Below are 15792 nucleotides of genomic sequence, written 5' to 3' on the forward strand. Positions count from 1 at the left end.
TCCACAAGCCTTGATAATGGAAAGAAAATGAAGATAAGTCGAAGTGAAAGCTGCAAATGTTAAAGCTAATAGTATAGTTAAAATAATCAGCAAAATAATGCTTAAATTTTTAAAACCTCGAAAGCTTACCTGCTTGAACACTTTGCATACAAACTTGAGTATTAATGATAATTTTCTAGTTCTGGAATATGATAGATGTGTCTGGTGGAACTGGCATAGGAATTATGTTTAGCAGCACGGGCCGGAAATTTACATACGAGAGGTTCATTGCAGTGCAGACTTGGCCAACCAGCAATTTGTTGTTTTCCTGGCAGTTCAGTTTCTTGCCAGATTTATGGCAGCAGACATCCAGAACCCAAAGGAATTCTGGAGCCCATTTTATATTACTGAGTATTGTTGAAAGCATTTGGTAAAACAAATAGCAGCTGAGAATCCACCATTCTTTCTTTCTTTCTTCTTTCATAACTAATAGGTCTTTTTTTTCTTATAATGTTGTGAGAGGCAGGGCCAGGTCTGACTATTTGCAGGCTTGAATCGTGGGCTATAAAGATTGTGTTCCACATGATAAAACGTGTTGTGCACAGCACTCACCTACTTCAAATTTATTGTTGTGTACATGGACACTAAAATTTCAGAAATGGGTTAGACAGAATCTTAACGTTTGCAAGTAAATACAAAAGATGGGGGGGGTGGCAGTGAGAATCATCAAATTTGGAAAGCAAGTATCGTATAGAGACAGAGCTTTTATCCTTTTGTTCATTATTCTGTGCCTACAGTCAACAACAATAAGCCTTGTTAACAATTTTAGAAACCTAGCTTTGGAAATTTTCCAAGTGGTGTCACATGTGTTAATATCTATGGTTGGGATTCTAGGAATATATGCAAACATTGTGAACCAGTAGAGTGGATGTATCTGCTGTTGGTGACCTGTAGCAGAACTACGTTGACCGTGAAGCACAAATTTCTACCATTGGATGTGAAGTAGAAAATGTATTTTCAAAAGAAATGTGCAAAATGGACAGTGTGATAGCATCAAGTAGCTTTTAAACAATGTGTCAGGATTAACTTTTTCAATCAAAGGAGAGAAACATTGATGTTCCATGTGGCCACCATTCAAAAAAATGAATCCCCCAGTAGTTAATAACCTAATCTTGTTTAAAAAACTGCAATGTTATCTCAGATTTTCATCATTCTTTCCTAAAACAGCAGTAAAGCCCAAAATAAAACATGAGTGAAAATTTTATTCTTGTTATTTGCAATATTTTTTTTTGGATTAGAACTTTCATTCCTTACAAAAGTTCTAGATGTAAACGATGAGAGATATTTACATGTATAAGATAAATGAGTGCATGAATTGTTTGTTTAGGGCTGTTTTAATATTCTGATCACTTTCCTCAGTGAATGGTTGCAAAGTAAACAATTTAGTGTAACATGCGTTTTCAGTTAGGCTGATACAAGCAGTAATGACCAAGCTTCAGGATATTCCTCCTTACCATTTAGCTTAACTCAACATCACTACAGACTCAACAGTTATTTTTTATTTTAAAAAATGCGGCACAGTGCCTTGTAAACATTAATGCCGATTTGCAGGCTCCATGCTGAGATGAAATCCAGCTTTTAGGCTCACAAAATTTTCAATGCATTTCATTATGGACACAAATGACAGTCAAAATAAAATTTCACTGTGGCTTCAACCAGCATTGTAACTATATGATAATTACATTAATAAGGTTCTGATCCAACTTACATATTCTTCGGGCGAGCTCCATTTTTGGTTCTCATCTCACCTGTAAAAATTAGCACACCTTGGTCTAAGCTTGATTCTTAGACTGTGGTTTCCGCAGCAACAATTCATACTTTAAACATTTGTATGAACAGCGAAAGTAATTTCTGTTATTCACAAGACGTTTGCACTTCGGTTTCCCTACAGAAAGGGTTACCCAAGCTTTGAATGCTGGCTCTGTGCTGATGTTGCATTTCCAGCTTTAATTTGGATCATGTATACTGAGCCCCAGAATAAAATGAAATATGCAAAATTCAGTATAATTATGTGTTCATTCCACTTTGCACTACAAAACCACTTGCCTAGACTATAGATTAGGCAAACCACATTGAATTCCATCCAAAGAGATTTGACATTTTTTTGCGAGAAACATTTCCTCACAGGAAATTGTGGCACTTCCTGTGTCAGTTCCTCCAGGACATCCTTAGTAAAAGGAATTTTCCCACATTCCTGTTTCTTGACGTTTTTGGATGTAATTTTGGCCACTTTTCCTATGGTTGGTCATTATTCATCTGTGCAAATGCATCTGTGGCCAAAATAAAAACTCCTCTTCGTTCTTATGGCAAGTTTCCGTGGCCGCACCAGATTTTTTGTCTAGAAACAGCAGCGCTGCTGCCCGGGCTCCAGAACCCATTTTTGATGCATACGTAGTTGATTAAATTGAAGAGCAACCAGCTTTGCAAAATTCATTGCTTCTTGCCCTCTTTTCTATCTGCACATCATTAGCCAGTGCCTTGAGCTGAGTTGTAGCATCTGTGTTATGTATTTTCTGGTTTCTTGTATATTAATGTGCTGTGCAATTAAATTCTGATTCATATTGAATCTAATTCCATTGTTCATTAAATGTTTAGAGGCAGAAACTGTGAAGCAGGTGAAATCGAAACCTACAGAGAAAGGTAATACAAAAATTAAACCAATGAAACAATGAAACATACTTGTGTTTCTAACCTCGCCACTCTCCTTTGTTGATAAATGTATAAAACTATCTCTGGGGATGGATGTGTTGTCATATCTAGCAATCCACACTCCAGTTTACTCCTCTTGGCAATGGAAAGAAAATGGAGATTAGACCAATTAAACAGTGTTTAAACCAATCTGCACTGGACCTTGCATCTTGTGAAAATTACTTGAGAATCTTCTGATATTCAAGGTCATGGAAAAGTACAGTTAAAATATTTAACCAAACAATGTGTAGATTAAAATCTGGCAAGTTTACTTTCTTGACCATTTTGAGTACCCATATGAGCATTGGTGATTAATTTGCAGAATCCACACATGTTATTTACATTTGGTATGCTACAAAAAGCGACAGTAAAAATAAGGCGCAGCAGCAACTGTATATTTACAGACCTTTACAGTTGGAAATTCTGCCCTTTGTAAGATTTTGATAATGCTACTAAATTTATGATTCATTGTTGGTCTGCAATAACACCTATGGATTTTATTCTAACCAATTTTTGAATAGTTCAGTTTGAATTTCTGTTAATGAGACAATGTCAAGGCAGCTGGGGACACATTACAGGATGGCAACTGTTGTTTGTGAAAAGCTACACTTGATGGATTTATGACTATGTTGCTTTAGAGTTTGGGTTCAGCAGTAGTACATTGTCTTAATTGAATTGTGGGCAATTAAGTGTCATTTCACCAACTTTGAAGAAATGGCTAAAAAGTAGCTTGAACTTAGGATGACACTATCTTTAAACAAAACCTATGCATTAATTTAATTGATTAATCATATCTGTAGGGCAGGACATTTGTATTAGAGGGAAACTTTTCCTTTCGTTTTGACTTTATGGACAGAACCTTCGGCTCGGCGAACGGGAGTGGGCCCCCCTTGCTGAGGCGTAAAATGACGCAGGGTGATGTCAGGCGTGCATCCCGATGTCACCGCGCGTCATTTAGATTTTCAGTTCAGTGGGTGCGCAGCCGACTTGGCTGCATGCCCGCCGAACTGTCAAAGGCCTATTAAAGGCCTGTTAAAAAGCAATTAAGGCAATTAGCTGAGCTGCCTGTCCAACCATAAGGTTGGCTGGCAGGCGAAGAGCCCAGGCGGCTTTTGCATTTTTCATAGAATCTCATCCATGGGCGGGATGAGATTTCATGAATGATTTAAAATTTTCAGAAACATTTTTATTAAAACTAATGCACATGTCCCAGTCCCAGCTCATGTGACAGTTATACATGAGAGGACATGTCATAAAATTTTTTTCAACACTTTATTAAACTGTTTAAACTTAAAACTAATCTCCCTGAGGCACCTCTGTGCCTCAGGGAAATTTCTGCGTACTTTTGCACACGTATATGGAAGAGGGCACTCCCGACTCGGGCACCTCCACCCCTTCCCTGCCCACATAGGGAGCGCACAGCACTTCCAGGTGCGCATCATGCTGGGCAGACCTTAAATTAGCCCCGACGTGGAAAAAATTCTCCCCTATAGTAGGAAGCGTTTCTAAAATTTGTTCTTCATGGTTTTAGTATTTGTGGGTTAGAATATGTTGATGTAAATGTTTACAATAGGTGTACTATTGACAAGAGAATGTGATATTCTTTATACATTGGTAATCTGTATCCAAAGGATGTAGCATTTGTTCACAATAGAATGTAAACTTTGGAGGTCCAAGAAACAAGGAATGGACATTTGTCTTCAGTCTGCATGACTCTAGTTACAGAGGTGGGGTGACACCAGATGAGCTTCACCCTAAGCCAACGGAAGAGGTAAATTTGAACTATTTTCAAATAAGGGCTGTCAGAATAATGAAAAATGGGGATAAAAGTTGGAAAATTTGAATCTTTGTTGGCACATTGTTACCATGGCTTCTGTGATATCATTCTTCTAAGAAACAGTTCAACATCAATTCAGTGACAGACAAAGAGAAAGACATTGCCTGTGCTGGCAATGCTCAAGGAATCCTACGAACATGAGAGATAAGGAGCATCCATTTTGTCTTCGCTGTTTTTTTGCTAAGCATATGTAAAATCTTACTTCATAAATTCTATTTGATTCATAAATACTGGTTATTTGTACCTTGTTAGGTCAGGCACACCGAGGATCCTAGTGTTAGAAACTAAGAATTTGGAACTTAGAGATTTTAATTAGAAGGGTTTTATACCTTAAAACCCAAAAATCTTACACTTCGATAAATGGTGTAAATTGAGCAATATTGGGACAGCTGTACCTTTTACATATCCCCTTTGTATTTTCCTTGAACTCAAGAGACTGAGTATTTAGAGAAATGTTTAAGGGTGGCTGAATCCATGTCATGAGTTTTACACCTTCATCCAAAGTCAGAATTACCCACATTGAAGCTACTTTTAAAGAGCATGCCAGAAGTAAACATTTACCAGTTAAAGGAGGAAAAATTGTGTGATGCAACACCTGATCATCATTCAAAGGCAACTTAGCCCATCATTGCTAGGAAACCTTGGCCAGGATTATTCAGTCAGTGTGCGGGGGCGGGCCCAACATGCCAGCACGTAAAGTGATGCGTGATGACGTTGGGCATACGTCCCGACATCATCGCACTGTCTCGCAGTGTTTTGTTCAGCAGGCGTGCATTAGATTCGCCTGCCTATTAAGGCCATTGAGGAAGTAATTAAGGTCAACTTTATGCTGCCTGTCCAACCTTACGGTTGGTGGGCAGGTGAAAAGGCTAAGTGGCCTTTATGTTTTTTAGGAAACCTCATCCACGAGCGGGGTGAGGTTTCCTAAAGCTTTTAAGAATTAAATTTTAAAAATTTCTGAAATATAAAAACATGTCCCATCTCAGGTGACTCAGTCAATCTCCGGCAGCTCCATGCCTCAGGGAGACTGGAGCGCTCTTTCGCGTGCATGCCTGAAAGACCGCTGGCCCTGATCTCCCTCCTCTCCCCCCACCCGCGTAGATAGCGCTGAGAGTGCTGCCGCTTGTGTCTTATGCTGGATGGACCTTAATTGGCCTGCCCACGTAAAATGGCGGCTAGGAGACGATTGCGGGCAGTGCTTGGCTCTGTGACCGCCCCCGCCCGCTCCCACCAAGCCCGCCAGACATGGGAAAAATTCAGGCCCTTTTTCAAAAATCGGTCGACGTTTTTACCTCAGATTTTCATTTGATTTTTTTCCCTTAAACAGCAGTACAGCCAAAATTAACAAGTGAGTGACTGTTGTGCAGATTTTATTCTTGCTGTTTGATGTAGAGTTGAATTATTAGAGCTGCTGGCTTATACAAAGCAAACTGGTCATGATCTTTCATTTTACTGCACTTGTTATTTTCTGATCATTTTTCTCACTGAATTCCTGTTGGATTTGAAACAAATTTGCTTCTCTGATTCAAGTATTATATATATATATTTAGTAGAAGGCACAGTGTTCCAGTGTTGTACCCCCAAATATTGAATTATTATGCATGTTTGTAATGCGGTTCTTAATTTGGGATGTTAGAAACAGTATCGTGCAACCTGCAGTCTATTCTCCCTCACAATTGGACAATAAAGGCTGGCCTTGCGCGTGGCACTTACTTCCTTTGAATGAATTTCAAAAAAACACACTTCAACTTGACTCAAAACCATAAAGACCACGACAATTCTTTTTTTATGAAGACATGTTGCCCTGTGTTATAGTCCAGAGAGCCAGATGGTGAGGGATAGAACTTGAATCAATCTTTACACACTTTTATAGGCTTTTATTTACAGAGATACATTACAAACATGGACCACCTCAGCCAACAACCACAGTTTCAATCTATCCATAGTTTTGGGGCACAAGTGAGTCCCCAGTTAGTGCCCAGCACCTACATACAATTAACAGATTCCCTTCCCTCTCATTAAATAAAATGTAGAATTTATATGTACAACCAAAATTTTAAAACAAATTAAATCAAAGACCTCCCTCTTCTGTACAAAGCAATACATTATAAGACAACCCTCTTCTGGCACCCCTAACAATTTATTTATGCACATTTCTTTTGGTGAACAATCTGACAGTAGATGACTTGCTCCACCCATTTAAAGTTAGAGATTTTCTTTCTCTCCAGTGTTTGTTTCAAGCCAACAAGGTCAATCAGTGACATTTTCTCACTCACGCTTTGTGTAGATGTACATTATCCCACCATGAATAATTATCTACATAACATTCAATAGGTATACTACCGTCAGTAAATTCACTGTAGAGAATTGCACTCAAATTATTTGACAAATAGAATCCCATATCCACTGCCACCACAAGATTCAGTGTTTTGACAACCAGAGTGTTTTTAACAACCCTTTTTTTTCTTCGCTCCCAAGATAAAGAATATTCGCCATTGTCACCCATCAGAAATATGAAACCAGCTTTACTAGAATACCCAACAGGACATTTAGTATGTGGAATATTGCTAAAAATCACTAACTTCGGCCGGGATTTTCCGGCCCTGCCCACAGCCAGGATTATCCGGTGCTGCCAAAAGCCAATGGATTTATGGCTGGCTCTCCAAATTTTCCATTCCCGCCTGAGATGGGTCCCACCCTGGCCGTCCTGTCCTTTGGGTTTCCTAAGGATGGAACCTTAGTTCTTTGGGTTTCCCAAAGATGGGAACCTAAGCATGCCTTTATCCAGTTGAATTATCCTTATTTTATTTGTTTTTAAAACATTCCATTCTTTATGATGTTTCATCATAGTATTTAACTCCAACATATGAAAACCAGCATCTGGTTTAGTCTGCATGCACAACCAGTTCAACTGCCCAATCAAGCTTCACAATTTTTCTGTCTATTCTTTAGATATAACCTTATCTTTCTGTGATGATCGTGTACAAATAGCTGGGATGGGGCTAACACTCTCTAAATAGGATAGGGGTGAGATGATGGTGTAGCAGTATTGTCACTGGACTAGTAATTCAGGGACTCAGGGTAATGCTCTGGAGACCCAGGTTCAAATACTGCCACTGCAGATGGTGCAATTTGAATTCAATAAAATATCCGATGATCCAGTGATGACCATGAAACCCATCTGGTTCACTATTGTCCTTTAGGGCTGTAAATCAGCCACTTTTACCTGGTCTGGCCTACATGTGACTCCAGACCCACAGCAATGTGGTAAATTCTTAAATGGCCTAGCGAGCCACTCAGTTCTCAAAGGCAATTTGGGATGTGCAATAAATGCTGGCCTAACCAGTTATGCCCCCAACCCAGGAATGAATTAAAAAAAAAATTCCAGGCCTACTTTGCTTAATATCTAAACCAATATACTCAAAAGGTGCACAAGCCTGACTCCTAATTTTAAATTCTACTCTACTTTTATTAATAACGCTTTTCTAATGCTTCACAGTACCACTCCATAAGAAATCATCAAATTTTATCACCAAGATGCCTGAAAGCTTTTCCTTGCATTTTTAATAAAACATTGCAAGATCAGCTTTTAATTGAACACAACCTGTTCTCAGCAAAACAAATCTCACTGAAAAATATCATAGCCTGGGAGCACCATTCAGGCTATGGACACATTTGTTTAGTTTTTCTTCCGCACCTCCTGCCTCATGGGCAATTTCGGAAATGGTTCTCTCTGAAAAGAATTGCCCTGCAGAAATACATTCACCTCTGGTTTTCTACAGTAAACAACACTGTAGAAAGGTTTGACCAAGCTATGTATACTCCCCCTTTGAAATCATTGCAGCTCACAGATTTGATGTGAATTGCGTTCCTGAGTAAAATAAAGCATGTGAAGGTCATTACACCTTTTTTCTCATTTTTTCCTTATGACAAAGCATCTTCCATGTACTATGGACCTTGAAAATGCCATTTACTCCACTGTTTCCATCCAAGCAGAGTTGATCTCTACTTTGTGGTCACCATTCGCTCCCAAAAGGTCACTTTTTTTTTCTCGCAGCTGCTCCTCCAGGGCATCATCCGTAACAGGAATTTTCCCCACTTTCCTAATTGTTGATATTATTTGGATTCATACAGCATTGGCCACATTTGCTGTAGTAGGTCACTACACAAATGCACAAACATTTCCACAACAAACCTCTCTTTTTATTCAATGGCAAGCAACTGCCTTTTAAGAGCTTCTGTGTGCAGAATGTTCTGCCCCAAAGAAAACCGTGCTGCATAGATGTTGATTAGATTGAGGACAAAGGGGACTAACTTTACAATATTCATCAAGACCTGCTTTCTATTACTTCTGTACACCTTTGTCCATGCAATGAGGCAATTTGTACAATTCATAGTTTGTAAGTGGGAACTGTATTAATCAGGCTGTGCGTCTAAGTGACTTCACATGACACTTTTTATATGTAGTCATGTGATTCTTACCTGGATTTCACTTCTATGCAGAACAAGACTTCCTGTAAAATAGGCAGTGCAACTGGCAGCCTTTTTTGGGGCAACTACCACCTCATATTTTGTGCAACATTAACTATTGCATTTGTACACTGCGTTTAATGTTTCCTTTATATGACTAATAACTAACCAATACCCATGAATAATCATAACATTATTAATACTGAATCTAATTCAACCATTCATTAAATGTTTAGAAGCAGAAACCTTGAAGCAAGTGAAACCAAAACTTACAGAGAAAGGTAAGATGAAAACTAAACCAATGAGCTATTGATGTGTGTTTCTCACTTTGCATTACTTCGTTGTTCCAATGCTAAAAGTGCAAATTTACCAGTGAGTCTCTAGGGATGGATGAATTACCTCATCTGGCATCTGCACTCCAGTTTACTCCTCCTCTAAGCAATGAAAAGAAAATTGAGATTAGACTGGAGAATCCAGTGTTTATCCATGGCAGGACTATAAGTAGCGGGTAATAAAGCTCATGGCATAGTATAATTTAAAAAAATCAAAATAAGAATTATGTTCAGGAGCTAATATAACTTTATGCACATATCCCTTGCAATCATTCCACAGTGTCACATAGGCATAAGTAATGATCACGTCAAAAAGAATAAAAATGTATATCCCCGCAGAATCACAATAAACCTGGAGCCCAAGAGCAAATGATGCCAAGGGAAAGCAAAGATGTTCTAAAAATAATTGTTTTGGCAGTCCATAACTTGTTTTAACTAATCCTGCCAAACTTACAAGAAGTTTCTCACAGAATTAAAATAATTTAGGTCTGGCAGATCTGGAAAGGCAGATCTAATTATCAGGGGATAGGTGGGGAAAAGGCAGCTTGCACTGATTCATGAAATGAGCCAAATGAAAAAAAACTGAATGCTGATGAGCTCAAGGCCACTTTTGTTGGCATTACATGTAGAACATTCACAAGAGTAGAGCAATTATGACTCCAGGAAAAATAACTGCTTATTGTTAGTGACAGTTTCTGGTCTCAATAACTCATCCCATTTTGCTCAATATTAAAGTAGCACCTCAGGTGCTACACATCAAGAATATTGGGTGGACCAAGCAACATATCCTGAAGGATTTCCCATCTATTAAAATTAATTACTGTAAAATTCTGAAAAACAGAGATTAGGTTTAGAATGCTTGAGCAAAGGGTTGAAAAAAAGTGATCGAAAGAATGGTTTTCTTGTATGCTGGATTGTGGCATGTGGTATGTGGTTCTGTGCTTCTGGTTTATTATTGCCTTCAATCTGTGTCCGTTTATTTAACCTGGACATATATTACTCATTGTTTAAATAACTTTTGCTGCAAAACAGCCATGTTGCAGTGTATTTTCCATATTTTTATCTCCATTTTATTCAGTTATTCAATTCTATGCAATGTTCCCTCAGGTTACATATTGCCTTGGTTACAATGGAACTCTGGCCACAGTCCTCTTGGGTAAGGGTCCTGAGATTGAAGGCTAGGATACCAGCCTCTTTCACATGTGATGCCACATATCACATAAATGGAGGCTCTATGATATATATAAAGGACCTTTCCCTAAAGAGACTGCTGGAAACTTCTCAGAAAACATCCCAGGAGATGGTTAATCTTTTTGTTTGATGCTCCTCCTGGGCTGAAGCATCTGTCCCAGCCCCGACCACCTGGCTTTGACTGTTGCCTAGATCAGCATAGATTCCAGCCCTCTCACAGTTAGTGAGTTGTAGCACTACCAGCCTCAACATGGCTTAGGCCTCAAAACACATTTCATCCACCGCCTGCACATTATTAGCATGAAGCTAAAATCACCCCTACGAAAGGGATACATCAACATTAAAAACGTTATCTTCATTTTTTTTCTCAACAGATGCTGACTGGCCTGCTGTTTGTTTCCAGAATTTTTATTTTCATTCTAGAAAAGTATGTTATATCCAAGTGCATGTGTAACTCACTTACTTTTCTCCTTTTTTTCAGTGAAACCGCAAACAACCAAATTATCAAGTAGGTATCTGATCACAAAGGTATTTGAAATGGTAGTCTGTAAGAGCACGTTAAAAGCAGGATTAATATAAACACTTTCTAAATGTTAATTGTTGAAACATGTTTTTATAATATTTTTCAGTTTACTGATAAGTTAGTACTGATACTTTTATTATTTTAATGCAGATTATTTTCATGTTTATGGCTTAAACTCTTTTTATTGTAATGCCATGGATGCAATATATTGTCCTAGAAGTTCTGTAGGTTAAATTATCTAGTTGAGTAAGGGGCACGCAAGGACACAGGCGACTACGCCGGAGTGAGACGGAGACTGCGTGAGTAGCGAATTGGGCTCAAGTGGGAATTCGGTGCACCGGGGAAAAAGGTGTGGTATACATAGGAATTATTCGAAGTCGGAAACAGGAGCATCTGAGCAGAAACGGAGCTGGGTGTAAACCTCACCTTTGGAGCTGAGTTTGAAAAAAAAGCGAACAGTGACATCACAGGAAAACTGTCAGTTCATTGTTTGGTAAGAAACTGCTGTTAGGGAATATCTTGAAATAGCTGTTAAATAGAAAAATTGTTTATTTTTAAAGAAGTAGCTACATGGATTTGAGCAAGGAATGCTCGGAATAAGGATAAGTCAGGGCCAGTAACCTAAAGTAATATAGGTAAACCAAAGTCAAATAAATTTAACATAAGGGAGGTAAAGTTAAGACATGGCAGGGCAGCTCGGTCATGTGGAATGCATGTCCTGTAATATGTAGGAAGTTGTGGACACCACTGGTGACCTAGATGACCACATGTGCAGGAAGTGCTGCCAGTTGCAGAATCTTGAGCTCCCGGTTTCAGAGCTCGAGTGGTGGCTGGAGTCACTGTGGTGCATCCGTGAGGCTGAGAGCTTCATGGATAGAATGTTCAGAGAGGTAGTCACACCATAGGTTAGGAGCATGGAGGCAGAAAGGGAATGGGTGATCATCAAGCAGCCCAAGAGAACCAGGCAGGTGATGCAGGAGTCCCCTGGGGTCCCACTCGCTAATTGGTTTTCCGTTTTGGATACTGATGAGAGTATTGGTTCCTCAGAGGAGTGTAGTCAGAGCCAAGATTGTGGCACTATGAGTGGCTCAGCTATACAGAAGCAGAGGAAGAAGAGTGGAAGAGCAATAGTGATGGGAGATTTGTTAGGGGAACAGACAGGCCTTTCTGTGGCCGTAGATGTGACTCCAGGATGGTATGTTGCCTCCCTGGTGCCAGGGTCAAGCGTGTCACCAAGCAGCTGCAGGACATTTTTCTGGGGGAAGGGTGAACAGCCAGAGGTCATGGTCCATGTTAGTGTCAATGACTTAGGTAGGAAGGGGGATGTGGTCCTGCAGACAGAATTTAGGGAGCTAGGTAGAAAATTAGCAGGCAAGACATCTAAAGTAGTAATCTCCAGATTACTCCCAGTGCCATGTGCAAGTGAGCACAGAAATAGGAGGATAAGGCAGATGAATGTGTGGCTGGAAAGATGGTGCAGGAGGGAGGGCTTTAGATTCCCAGGACACTCGGACTGACTCTGGGGTAGAAGGCTGGACAGGTTGCACCTGAACAGAGCTGGGACTGAGTTCCTTGCAGGGCATTTTGCTAGTGCTGTTGGGGTATGGGAACCAGGAGAGAATATTTGAGAGTAATACCAAGATGCATAAAATACTGAGAGAGACAGATAGCACTAGAATACAGAATAGTAAGTTAGTAGGCAGAGTCGGAGAAGGGAGAAAGTAATCAAGTCTAAATTAAGGTTATACTGCATGTAATCGAATGCACAGAGTATAGTAAATAAGATTGGGGAATTATGGCACAGATTGCCATGCAGAATTATGATGTTGTGGTGATAACAGAGACCTGGCTCAAGTAAGGGCAGGGTTAGTGTGTTAAATATTCCTGGGTACAAGGTGGTCAGGAAAGAAAGGGCAGGAAGAAAAGGAGGAGAGATGGCTGTATTTGTTAAAGCGAGAGAAAGAGGTTATCCCAGGGGGTTCAAGGACAGAGTCAATTTGGCTAGAGCTAAGGAACAAAGAGATTGCAATTACATTGCTCGGTGTAGTCTATAGGCCACCAACTAGTATGAAGGATGCAGGGGAATAAATCTGCAGGGAAATTACAGTGAGGTGCAAACATTACAGAGCACTTATAATGGGGGACTTTAATTACTCAAATATAGACTGGGATCATGGTAGTGTAAAGGGCAGAGAGGGACAAGAGTTCCTAGAGTGTGTTTGGGAGAATTTTCTACAGCAGAATGTGTCCAATCCAACAAGAAAGGAAGCACTGCTAGACCTGGGGTGGAATCATCCTTGATTTCTAGGGAAGGTGGTAGCGTAGTGGTATTGTCACTGGATTTATATTCCAGAGATCCAGGGTAACATTCTGGGGACCCAGGTTTGAATCCCTCAGTGGCAGATGGTGAAGTTTGAATTCAGTAAAATTCTGGAATAAAAGTCTGGTGGTGACCATGAAACCATTGCCAATTGTTTTAAAAACCCATCCGGGAAGGAAATCTGCAGTCCTTACCTGGTCTGGCCTATATGTGACTACAGACCCACAGCAATGTGGTTGATTCTTAAATGCCCTCTGAACAGCGATGGCCATATCCCATGAATGAATAATTTTCACTAAGTGCAGGAGTGGGCTGTATCGTCCCAAGCCTGCCGCATTAGTTGTGCATTCCCAGGAAACATGCCATTTCAATGGCGGGTGGACTTTCATTTGTTGGCCACGTGCCACTCCAGCACCTCGCCTTTTCAGGCTTGCCGGGTCTAGCCGAGCACACACATCTCAGTGCTTCCAGCTCATGACTACTGCAAGGAAGATATCCATGAAAGGCAAAAGACTGCAGCGCCCAGGCTTAGTGACACATCACAGGAACGCCTTTTGGACGGCGTGGAGGCCCGCTGCAATGTCCTCTACTCCTGCTCTGTCTGCAGGAGGGGCAGCAGCATGATCACTGCCAAAGCTGCACAGAAGAAGTTGGCCATCCAATGCAGATAGAGGATGAATGATCTCATCTGTGCAGCCAGAGTATGGCAACCATCTCATCACTCTAAACTCACACACTCAAGCCCACCACATATTCATTGGCATCTCACCCACCGCCAGCTCAAGGGACATCACCACCTATTCTCACACACATACCCCCTCACATGTCCATCTGGCCTCATCTCCTCTGGAGACTGCCTCCTCATCTATCTCCACCTTGAGGCCACTTGCACAGATCAACATTTGCCCCCACACGCACCTTGGGTTACCCTTCCTCTCCAGTACAGTTCTCGTTCTGCAGCCTCTTTCCTTGCCTGAGGCCACTTCTCCCCCTTCACCAAGCAAACCCTAGCCCTGCAGCCATTGAAAAGCCACCTACATATGGCTGATCTAGTAGATAGAGACCTACCATGAGCTCCCCTAAAAGTGATGTGGTGCTGTCTGTGAAGCTGATAACTGCGAATGCTTTCCTAAACAAGGTAGGCAAACAAACCTTGATGTCCCGAGTGAAGTGCAGCTCACCAAGTGCACGTCGCTTATGTGCTGTTGCGAAACACGTTAGCATGTTTTCCGCCGACTTGGGCGGACGATCCAGTGCGGGGGGATGATTCTGGCAGGCCTGCCTAACAATGATATGTTGATGTATTACAATGAAGTTCCCAATGTCCGATGGAAGGAAATGCAGCTCGCCATCAGTGGACTGAGCGGACGATCAAAGACTGGTTTCATGCCATCATGAAACCCATCACATCATATTGTTCATTTGCACCACCAAACATGCCTGACGCTAAACGGGTACAGAAAATCCCGGCCCTGGTTCATGGAAATGAGGTGGGCTACGTAGATCAATTGTTAGTGTGGGAACATTTAGGAGACAGTGATCATTGTATCATAAGGTTTAGAATGACAGTAGAAAAGGACAATGGGCAATCCTGAGTAAGAATAATTAACTGGGGGAGAGCCGACTTCAATGGAGCAAGAATGGAGCTGGGCCAGATAGACAGGAGCCAAAGGTTGGTGGGAAACACTGTAGCTGAACAATAGGCTACCTTCAAAGAAGAAATGGTTCAGGCACAGTCAAGGTATATTCCCTCAAAAGGGGAAAGGTAAGGCAAACAAATTCAGAGCTCCCTGGATGAAAAAGGAGATATAAATTAAGATAAAGAAGAAAAAGTGTGCTTATGACAGGTGTCAGGTAGAAAATATAATTGAGAACCAAGGTGAATATAGAAGGTTAGAGGAGAGGTGAAGAAACAAATGAGAGAAGCAAAGAGGGATTATGAGAAAAGGCTGGCAGCCAACATAAAGGGGAATCCCAAAGTCTTCTGTAGACACATAAATATTAAAAGGGTGGCAAAAGGAAGAGTATGGCCAATTAGGGGCTGAAAAGGTGAGGCGGGGGTATGGCCGAGGTGTTAAATGAATACTTTGCACTTATCTTTACCAAGGAAGCAGATGCTACCCAGGCCATGGTGACAGAGGAGGAATCTCTGTCATTAGAAGAGATCAAAGTTGATATGGAGGAGATATTGGATAAACGGTCGGTACTTAAAGTTGACAAGGCACTGGGACTGGATGAAATAAGTCCAAGAATATTGAAGGAAATAAGAGTGGAAATTGCAAGGGCACTAGCCATAATCTTTCAGTCTTCCCTAGATTTAGGGGAGGTGCCAGAGGACTGAGAATTGCAAACGTTATTTTTAATTTAATTACGGAAACCTCATCCCTCCTGT

At 40.7% G+C, this 15792-nt stretch overlaps 1 long non-coding RNA gene across 1 annotated transcript; it reads left to right on the top strand.

Annotated features, from left to right (window-relative positions):
* The first annotated feature begins 2633 nt into the window (after positions 1–2633).
* Positions 2634–11052, top strand: LOC121277853. The gene is made up of 3 exons (XR_005942987.1): positions 2634–2679; positions 9271–9315; positions 11039–11052. It is a non-coding gene; the product is annotated as an uncharacterized LOC121277853 (long non-coding RNA).
* Positions 11053–15792: the final 4740 nt, after the last annotated feature.

This window comes from Carcharodon carcharias, chromosome 5 (genome assembly GCF_017639515.1).
Source record: "Carcharodon carcharias isolate sCarCar2 chromosome 5, sCarCar2.pri, whole genome shotgun sequence".
NCBI classification, from domain to species: Eukaryota; Metazoa; Chordata; class Chondrichthyes; order Lamniformes; family Lamnidae; genus Carcharodon; species Carcharodon carcharias.